Here is a 9,583-nt window from a genome sequence, read left to right as displayed (position 1 = left end):
TCAGAAGCAAAAGTACTCGCTGTGTGGTGGCTGTTGCTCCAGGAGGACGCTTGGATCTCGCATTTCCAGCAACAGCCACCGCTGTTGGCACACACCGACTCTAATACAGGCTTCACACATTAGAGTCGTGCAGTGTTGGCCATTGTCTGGCACAATGGTGTGCTTGCTTGCTGTCTGAAGTAACGTCCCTTAGTGTCTCGCAATATAATAAAGCTCTTTGCTGACGATTGCAACTGTAAGCCCAGCCTGTGGCACTGTTAGTGAAACTTAAGTGTATTATGTTTTGTTCTGTCTTTTTTCCCCAAAATGTTTAGTAATCATCAGAAAGATTTAATTTTATTTTTAAGGGTTTCAGATTTCTTAAGTGTTTTTGCTTTGACTGTTTATACACTGGAACATATCTGCTGTACTTGGCGCAAAATACCTTGTGCCTGTAGATAACAAGCCTGCATTTAAAAATCAATTTCGAGTTATCTTAATGTTGTGAAAGACATGTCTTACGAATTTGGATGTTTCCTCTTAGATATAAATGAGTTCATGCTTGCAGATTCAAAATGTACAGATTTTTGTATGTGGTGTGGAACATAATACTACATTTGTTTACTGTTTGTGAAAAGCTTGGAGCAGATTCCCGGGAGTTTTAGTCACTGTTTAGCTTTCACAGCATGTTTCAGTGTCTATTTTTGGTCTATTTATTCTGTTTCCTTGCCGCATAAAGTCATGTAAAACATGATAAATTGGATCTTATGAAGCCTAATTAAATCAATGACTGTGTTCTGCTGGCTCTTTTATGCAGAAACCGCAAGTATGTTGTATAAGTCGCCACTCCCCTAATATGTGGATAAAGTCAAAGTATGCTGTAATTCTGAGATATTTGAGCCATATTCGTGCAGCCCATTTTGTGGTTAAGCCACCAGTGACATGTCTGAATAAGTAGCTTTGACAGGTAGGCTAACCACTCCTAAGAATTTTGGTGTTAAAACCCGTCTCCATTTTCCATTTTTCATCCATACTGTTTTTAGCACAGTTATTGACTGTTTGTCAGCATGAACTCTTCATCTGTTTTAGCTAAGTTTTTTTTTGTCTTTCACAGCTGCTACGTTGAAAAGCATTCAGAGTATCTACAAGAATTTGCTTTGTGTGTGTTGCAGGGTGACTCTGGGATTCAGTCAGTTAGTTTACACTGAGATACGGGATAATTGTTTTTGGCATGTGAAAATCAGTATGTTTATGTGAAAATAATGCAGAAGATACAAAGCTATAATCAGAGGTGTCTAGTTGCAGTTTTTAAACGAATCAGCCTAGTGATACTTCAGGGTTGAATTTGTTTCTTGTATTAGCTTATTGCTTCTCATTGGGACTGCATTTCGTGTCTGAAAGTCATCTTCAGCAAATTAACATGTTGGCTAGTATTGTTTATTTTAGCTTCACTTTTTAATAATGGGGATTCAGGGTGTTTCACACTTCATCAGGAAACTGTGCATTTTACCTATGGATGTAAATCATTTAAGTACATGCTTTGATTAATTATGTTATGGAGAAATGCTTTTCATGTACTTTCCTTGCTGGCCTTGTGTGTAGTTTATTCACTGTGAAATAAAAGGGCAGGGAGGTCACTTGCTGTAATTAAAGAACAAAGTCTATTGTTGTTTGACAGCAAACTGTTTTGAAAGCTACATAAGGGATTTAGCTGTTAAAAACATTGGTAAGTATGGGTGTCTAACAATAAGCACAGCTAAAGGTTCTTATAGTTCTGTAGGGTTGTCTAGTAGTGTGACGGTGCTTTTTGAGCTGGGTGAAGAGGTGTTGCCCTTTGGCCGAGGAAAGCTTTTCATATGAACCTGCTGACCTCTGCCAATATGTATGACCAGTGCCGCTATTGAATTCCTGTGCAAAGCAAGTTAGCGTAGCACAATGGAGGCTGGTCTAGAACATTTATAAAATAGAGTAGGGAAGCTGATCGCCTTACTCAGAACTACTGGAAAAATATTTCACTTTGGGCATTGGTAATTTTACAATTTTAATAACTTCATAAATACCCAGTAAAAAGGGAAGGATTGATTGTCCAGATGTCATGAGGTTAACCATGTTCTCCATGTTAAAGGGCTTTCCTGCAAGACTGTTTTAATTACAGCTATATAAAGACTTGTTTTTCCAAAGTAGCATTTTATAGTCCAATAAATGAAATGTATGTTAAAAGTGCTAAGCAAAATGCCCCGTAACCATAGAGGTGTTCAATAACGAGATTCAAGTAAGATGGAAAGTCCCATCTGTTCCTAGTTTTCAGCATAGCTGAGATTTGCTCTTTTTTTTTCTCTATATTTTTATTATTATTATTTAAAAAGTTCACCTGGCACTTTATAGAAGCTTTCTGAAATGCAGTCATACAGGAGAGACTGTGAAAACACATGTTCTACATACAGTTAACCAGTTCCACTTTCATTTAAAGAGATTTCCAGAAGTTCAGTCATTGAAGAATTTATAATAGTGAATCACCTCCTGCAGGCCAACACAATAAGGGTCAGTTCTTCAAAGGTCTTGCTATTTAGGTAGAACCTGAATTACTCTGTCAATTTTTCCCTACGAGGTAAAGGGAGGGGGGGGGAGGAGGGAGAGGGGTAGAAGAAGCCTTTCAAAGGATAACTTTAGCAAGCTCTTATCAGTCACCTAATTGCATATGATAAAACCATTGACTAAAATTTTCCATGCACAGACTTTTCTGCTCTTCAGAGAAGTGTTCTAGAATTGTTGATATGGGAAAAATTACTCTTTTAAAGATAACTTAAGTTCTGAACTATTAGGCAATGAGATTCTTGGCTGCAGCCCTGGATAAAACGCCATCCGGCCTTTGTCTGAGGTCTTTTACTGAAGCTAATGACTGGTCTTGTGCCGCCCTGAGATAAATGACATTATCTCTGAGTGGTCTGACAGGAAACAGACATGTTAATGGTGAAGCTGCGGGGAGGATCTGCTGTAGCTCTGACAAAAGAGTAAAGCGTGGACCCCTGGTTGTGATCATTAACACATAATGCATTCCAGCTTCTCCTACCAGGGCCTTAATAATAGGAAAGCTATTTTATTGACAGCAACGTAAATCATAAATCTGAAATGGGCACTTTTTCTTGTATGCTGAAACCTTTATTCTTTTTCTTTTCTCCCCCCACCCCCGAAATGAGTGATCTTTATAATACTGACTTTTTGTGGGAGATTCTGTGGCCTGCTTTTTGTTAATTGGACACATCCTTTCCTATCCTTTCCATGTTGAATGCAGGTTCCCCTTTATTTGCTCTGTATTATCCACACAATTTGTGTCTGTAAAAGTAGGCCGAAAGAGTAAAAAAAAAAAATAAAATCAATTTCCTCAAAATCTTACATGGTGTTATTGGTACATGTGGTATTGAGCACATTTTTACAAGCATTCACAGGAATACGGTCTCAGAAATACTAGCAAAGACCACCTTTATATCTCTTTTGGATAAAACCACATACATTTTGGGTTCCCATCACCCACCCTTGAAAAAAGGTTAGATTATGTCCGTAGCTGCTTTGACAGCTTTGTGTTGCTGCCACGTGTTAGTATTCTTGAATACGTCAGCTGCATGTACCAGATCTGTTCCATGGTACCCAGTTGAGATTGCTGGATATAACCAAATTTTATAGTCATGCCTTGCTCTGAACTAAGATGCTTTGTACAGATGATCCAACAACCAGGTTATTCTTTATGTAATACTCTTAGCACTGTACCAGGTTTATACTGTACTTACATAATGCTCTAATATATGTGGCGATAATGCCACTGCTTATCCTGAAAGACTGGAGAGGCTGCCTGACCTCAACTGTGCTTTATTTCTTACAACTGAAATACATGAGTCCCCAGATGGGGTCACACCTGTGTATCTGTGGATGCAGTGACCTCAGTTGAAGGGCTGGCCATAGTTTTGCTGAAAACTAATGTTTGTTTTAGTATGTTTAAGTATCAAAGAGTTATTTTTATTTCTTAGTAATAATTGAAGAAAATGTGTTGACATTTTTTCAAAATTTTGGTCTGTACACAACATTCCTTGTCAGGTGAAGGACAGCAAAATAGTGTTCCGTGAAAATTTCAAAATGATGATGTAATTACAAAGGGTAAATAGCTTTTAAAATTTAGAAAAGTTTGTTATATTTGTTTTTTCCTTTTGAGTTTGATGATTTTTTTTTCCCCCATTTTGCACCAGAGAGTTTTTGCCCAGTTTGGCTCTTCCGTGGTGCAGCATTTCAGCAAAATGAATAATAATAATACAAGCTATGATTTTTTAATTTGCTTAAAAATCTGTTTGAAATAAACTAATTTTAATAAAGATAATTATAATTTTTCATAGGAGGACTTGAGGGGTTTTCTTAAAATGAGATTTTAAATCGCAAGATTTAAAAAAAAATCATTATTACATATTTGAATTAAAACCACTATTTACTGCAGGCTATGAGCAGCCATTTGGGCAAATATGAAGATCAGATTGACTTTTGGTTGTGCTGTAGCCAGGGTTTCAATAAGCACTCTATTGCATTTTCTCTTTCAATTCTGACTAAATGGTCTTGGCAGTTGGAACAAAGCCTTTACATTTGAATGAAAGGTTGTAAACCTATTCAGAGTGACCTGACTGACAAGCAAGTTCTTTGTATTTTTTTTTCTCCCTTTTTTGAAAGAGCTGAGAGAAAATTCAGGGGGGTGGGAATAGGTGGTTCCTCTCATGCCCCTGTTTGCCTGTACATGTACACATATGTAATCTGTATGTTTATATAGAAAACTGCATGATTAAACAACTTTAAGTGAGTGTGTCTTCAGAAAAAGAAGGTACCGAACATTTGGTTCCCTTATCTTTTCCCACCTTCTTTTCCCAGTTTTTGAGTCTTCCTAGTCTAGATCATATTCCTGGGCACAAACCCAGCTTGGCTGAGGTGTTTCTGTCTCCTGAGAATCTCCACCAAATAATAACATAAGAAAAACATCCTCATGGGCGTGTTTGAAGCATATGCCACTGTTGGCATGTGGATGCAATTCTTGCAGTCAAAAGAGCAAACTAAAATCTATTGATTGTGGTTACTGGGTGCTTTCAGAACACTGGCATTCTACTTGTTGAATTGTCTTGTCATGTTAACCAAGAAGCAGATGGCATTATGCCACAGAAGTGTATTTTTACTTAAAGGAACTTTAAAGGTTTTGATGTGTTTTCTTTTCCTCTTTTTTCCCTGATGGCTTCTTTTTATTGAAGAGTAACATGAGGAGACCTGGTAGCAATTTTACTGCTTTCCCATAACAGTTTGAAATAATAGCTTGGTCTTTGGTTGCCAGTCAAATTTCTAACAGTCAGCTTGATTCTGTTTTTTATCACGTGGCAGTGGAATATAAAAAGTATATGTTTGTAGTTTGCCCTCAGAAACTGTCTCTTTTGTTCATGCCTCAATTAGCAACAGAAGACTAAGCTCCAGTTGGTCACACTTTTGTAAACTCTTACAGCTCACTTTCTTCATTCTGATAAAAGAAAGCACCAAGTTCAGGCTCAGTTTCCCAGGAGAGCTTGTGGCACATCTGGCCTCTTTAACTGTGTGCACTAGACAGTTTGATTTGCACACATTTAGTAATTTGCATTAGCCATTGATTTAATTCAAGAGTTTTGTTAAGTCCACCCCCTCAAAGAAACCCACAACAAAACCCAACAAACAAACATAAATTCACGCTACTCAAATGCCATCTTCACTGATGAATTTCAGTGCTGCTGTGCTGGATGGTTGAAGAAATAAAACTGTCACAGGAGCGGTACCATCAGTGTCCATTAGATAAGCATAGCTTTTACAGTCTTCAGAGCCACTAAGAAAAGTGAAAACCAACTTGTAATTGCCTTTCTCATAGTGCACAGGGCCAGACCAAATTATTTTTGGATTTCCTGTCACCCCCTTGGCTGATTTCTGTGGATGGCTTATGTTAAAAGCAACAATAATATTTGAATTGGAAGGGTTTAGTCTTCGGGTTTTCATTCTTCATGGAGAACTGTTTATTTGTGTGTGGTTCACCACACTACATGAATAGTGCTATCAAATCTGTGCTTTATTATAGGTTTATAGCCGTGGAGTAATGGCAGTAGTTGTTTTGGGGTTTCATATTCTTGCCAATTCTTCCTTTTTGAAGGAGGCAGTGAAACTAGATCTGTATCTCTGTGACAAAAGGTAATAGTTAGAAGCAAATACAGTTAGAAATGGACCTCATTACTCAGTTGAACTTTGTTTTGCTGTTACGAGTTTTAACTCTGACTTAGTGAAAGTCCAGGAAGTTGTTTAGTTAGCCCACACTGATGATAAGGATCTAATATTCCAGAAGTATTTCTGGATATATTGAGCATATTTGACATAAAGTTTTACTGGTTAATTTTTTGCCCTGGGTTTAATGTTAGGCAGTGTGTGTTGAATTGCAGTGGAGTTCTGGAATTTGAAGGAAAAATGCTGATGCAGTTTGAGAACAACAGTGGTGGTTTTCCACACCCAGTGTTACTAGAAAAGTAAATGTTCTTACTCACTTCAGCCAGTAGTAAAATGCAGTGTCATGTATTAGTGTTACTGGTTGCTTTTTAAACACAGGTTTGTGTACGTGTACGTGTGTATGTATATCAATATATATTCCTATATATATGGAGGTGTTGCGTATGTGTATGGATGTGTGTAAATATAACACACACACATACATGCATGAAAAAAGAGCTGCTACTGTTTCATAAATATGGCAACTGAGTTTTGGCTAATAGTCTATATTTACATTTCATGTCTGGATTCTTTAACAATCTTTCCTGTGATGCTGCACCAGATGCCAGACATTGAAGGAGAAAGCAAGCAGCTGTTTCCATTACAGCATTGGTACATTAGCCTCTACACTTTATTTTGATTTTTATATTCCCTTCCAATCTCTCCTAATCACCCTCTAAAAAGGATATTTCCCTCCTGTCTCCGATTTATCTGTCTGCAGGGTTCTGTGTTATTCTTAGCTTTAAAAATGTAAAATCTCTGTGGGTTTTTTTCCTCCTAAGAACTTAATGCTTCGACTCTTGCTTACAGCAAGCAAGGGTTTACAGCCCTTTCTCAACTCAAGTCAGTAGTTCATTGCATTACATCTGCGTAAGCCCAACCTGAGATAAGTCCAGGTTACAAACCAGGGTCCAGTATGACCAATTTTATTGTTCTTGTAACAACTTGAGCCACTGTATGATTTATATGCACACTGCCTGAATAGTGTTTTGTTCATTCTTACACTTGCCTTCACCATCTCTCTGCGAATAATATTTTCATGGCTGTATGCTGTTATTGCTGAGATATGACTGAAAACTGCATGCAGTACAGTGAAGCACATTCATTTTCATCTCGTACCCGTTTATTGCCTTGAGCACTGTAAATCTGTCAGCTCTTCACGATGCTTTCACCTCTTTCTTCATTTGCTCCAGCTTCTAGTTTGACAATGTTCCCCTGAGGCAGAATTCTAATCTGCTTCCAATTAGTTGCAAAATGTGACTCAAATTTCCACATTATGGCTGCTGTTTTACTTGCACGCACACAACTAGAAACAAATTAATGCTCTTGAATATTTATATTTGAGTCTTCAGATTTACTCTGGGAGGAAAAGTTGCCAACTATTTTCAAACTACTTCCAAGATTTACATTTTTCCTCAAAATGAAATATTTATTAGAGGTTTTAAATGCCTCTTACTGTGTAATTTTACAAAACCTTCCCAGCTGGTTGGTTATTATTGAGGATACATTGCATGTCGCTAAATTAAAAGAACTAAAAAAAAAAAAAGAACAATACTTTCAGGTGAGGTTAAAATTTGGTTGTGAATGCTGTGCCAATTCATGATTTGAGGCACAAACCCAACCTTCCCCTTCCTCTTCCCCTTTCCCTCCTCCTCCCTTCTTCTCTTTCTCTCTGTTTCTCTCCCTTTCTCTCTCTCCCATTTTCCCTCTCTCCCTTTTGCTCTGCCTTGCTTTCTTGCTTGCTTTTCTCGTTTCTTGCTTACCTTTAACTGGTTTTCCAGAATGAACATTCTTACCTGCCACCAGTCTGCCTGCCACCTTTTATCTGCACCTCCACAAGCTGTCGTTTGGTTAGGAGGAGGGAGACAGACTCACTTGATCTTTGGTGAGTCTTATTAGGTATAGCTAATTAAGATCTGTTTGTGTGTGTCCCTTTGTATGTGTCTGTACTTGTGCATACATGCACATACATGAGTACCTGGGTGTACTTCTAAAGTATTTTATTTAAATTGAGTTTTCAGGTTTCTCCTGCAGTATTCATATTCCTCCAAGCAGTTGCAATAGGAATATGGCCTTTATTGTTGTATTGATTGGGGAAGTGAAGTTTTGAGTGGAGAGTGTGGAAATCTAGACTGAAACACCATGGGAAGGACTTTAATCTGAATGCAAGTGGGAATCTGAACTTCTGTCCTCATTAAGGCATAAGTGGTGTCAGGGGGTCTGTGACAATTCTGATCTATTGCCTCTCCACCTCAATGCCTTATGTCTGTAGTTGCCTATATGGAGAAACACAGTGTATTTAATTCAAATATACCAGTAGCTAAATTTATAGGTGCAAATCTTTAGTGGAGCTTAGCACTCTGCAGCTTGGCAGATTGATGTCAGCAGCCATAATAGACTTTAAATAGGCTTGCAGAATTTCATTGAAAGTATATTGCTGAAGTTGATATTGCTAAGTACCTGTCATTTCTAAATGAGATTTACAACTGTAAATTTAGCTTTTCATTTACAATAATTCATTTATTTATAGTCACATTTAAAAAAAGTATTTCATTGTGTTTACTATCCCACATTGAAGTGGTGGTCTGCTAGCCCCGTGTTGTATGTATAAACACTTGAATGAAGGCAAACACACACAGACAGGCTGTGTTTTGGTTCATAATCCCTGAAAACTTACTTTTCACCAAGAACAAAAATGTAAAAATAGAGTTAAAGGAAAATTACCTTGGTGTTACTTTGTTTACTCTTGGGTTGTGAGCGACTCTTAACTGCAGAGATGAACCTAATGTGTTATTTATTTGTCTGAAGGTTTTGCTTAGTCTAGTAGGCTTCTGTGATTCACAACATGGTTTTATAAGGAAACAATATTTGCAAACATTGTGAAATGCTTCAGCAGCATGACTTTTTTTTTTTCCTCATACAACATCAAAGTCTTTGAGGTTCAGCTCTATAGCCATGGTGAATTGCAGTTCTGTGATTGTCAGTTATTGAGAAAAAAGTACGCAGACAATTAATATTGGAGTGGGGGAAAAAAACCCAAAACATGCATTTGTAGCTTACAATAACTGACTTAAAGACATCCAGAGTTTTTAACCAGGCCAGTACATAAAAAAAGCAGCCCCACACATCCACACATATGTGTACACACACATGCAACCACACAGTATTAATTTTTCAGGCAAAAGCCACAGTGTGTCAGAAAAGCATTAAATGCTTTTGTTGATAGCTTATAGTTCTATAAACTCTAAATGAGCTTATTGCCTTTTAACCAGCACGAAATAATAGAAGGACCTATGAACCTCCACATTGG

The 9,583-nt window shown here is 37.5% G+C and overlaps 1 protein-coding gene across 1 annotated transcript in view; it reads left to right on the top strand.

Moving 5' to 3' along the window:
* The window catches only part of LOC104402551 (zinc finger protein 608-like), a gene marked incomplete at its 3' end in the record, with an annotated part of 34,416 nt that overhangs the window by 3,077 nt on the left and 21,756 nt on the right, over nucleotides 1–9,583 (top strand). The window lies entirely within an intron of this gene.

This window comes from Nestor notabilis, unplaced genomic scaffold (assembly GCF_000696875.1).
Source record: "Nestor notabilis isolate BGI_N333 unplaced genomic scaffold, ASM69687v1 scaffold18362, whole genome shotgun sequence".
In the NCBI taxonomy this organism is placed as follows: Eukaryota; Metazoa; Chordata; class Aves; order Psittaciformes; family Psittacidae; genus Nestor; species Nestor notabilis.
This window is presented reverse-complemented; position numbering and strand designations above follow the sequence as displayed.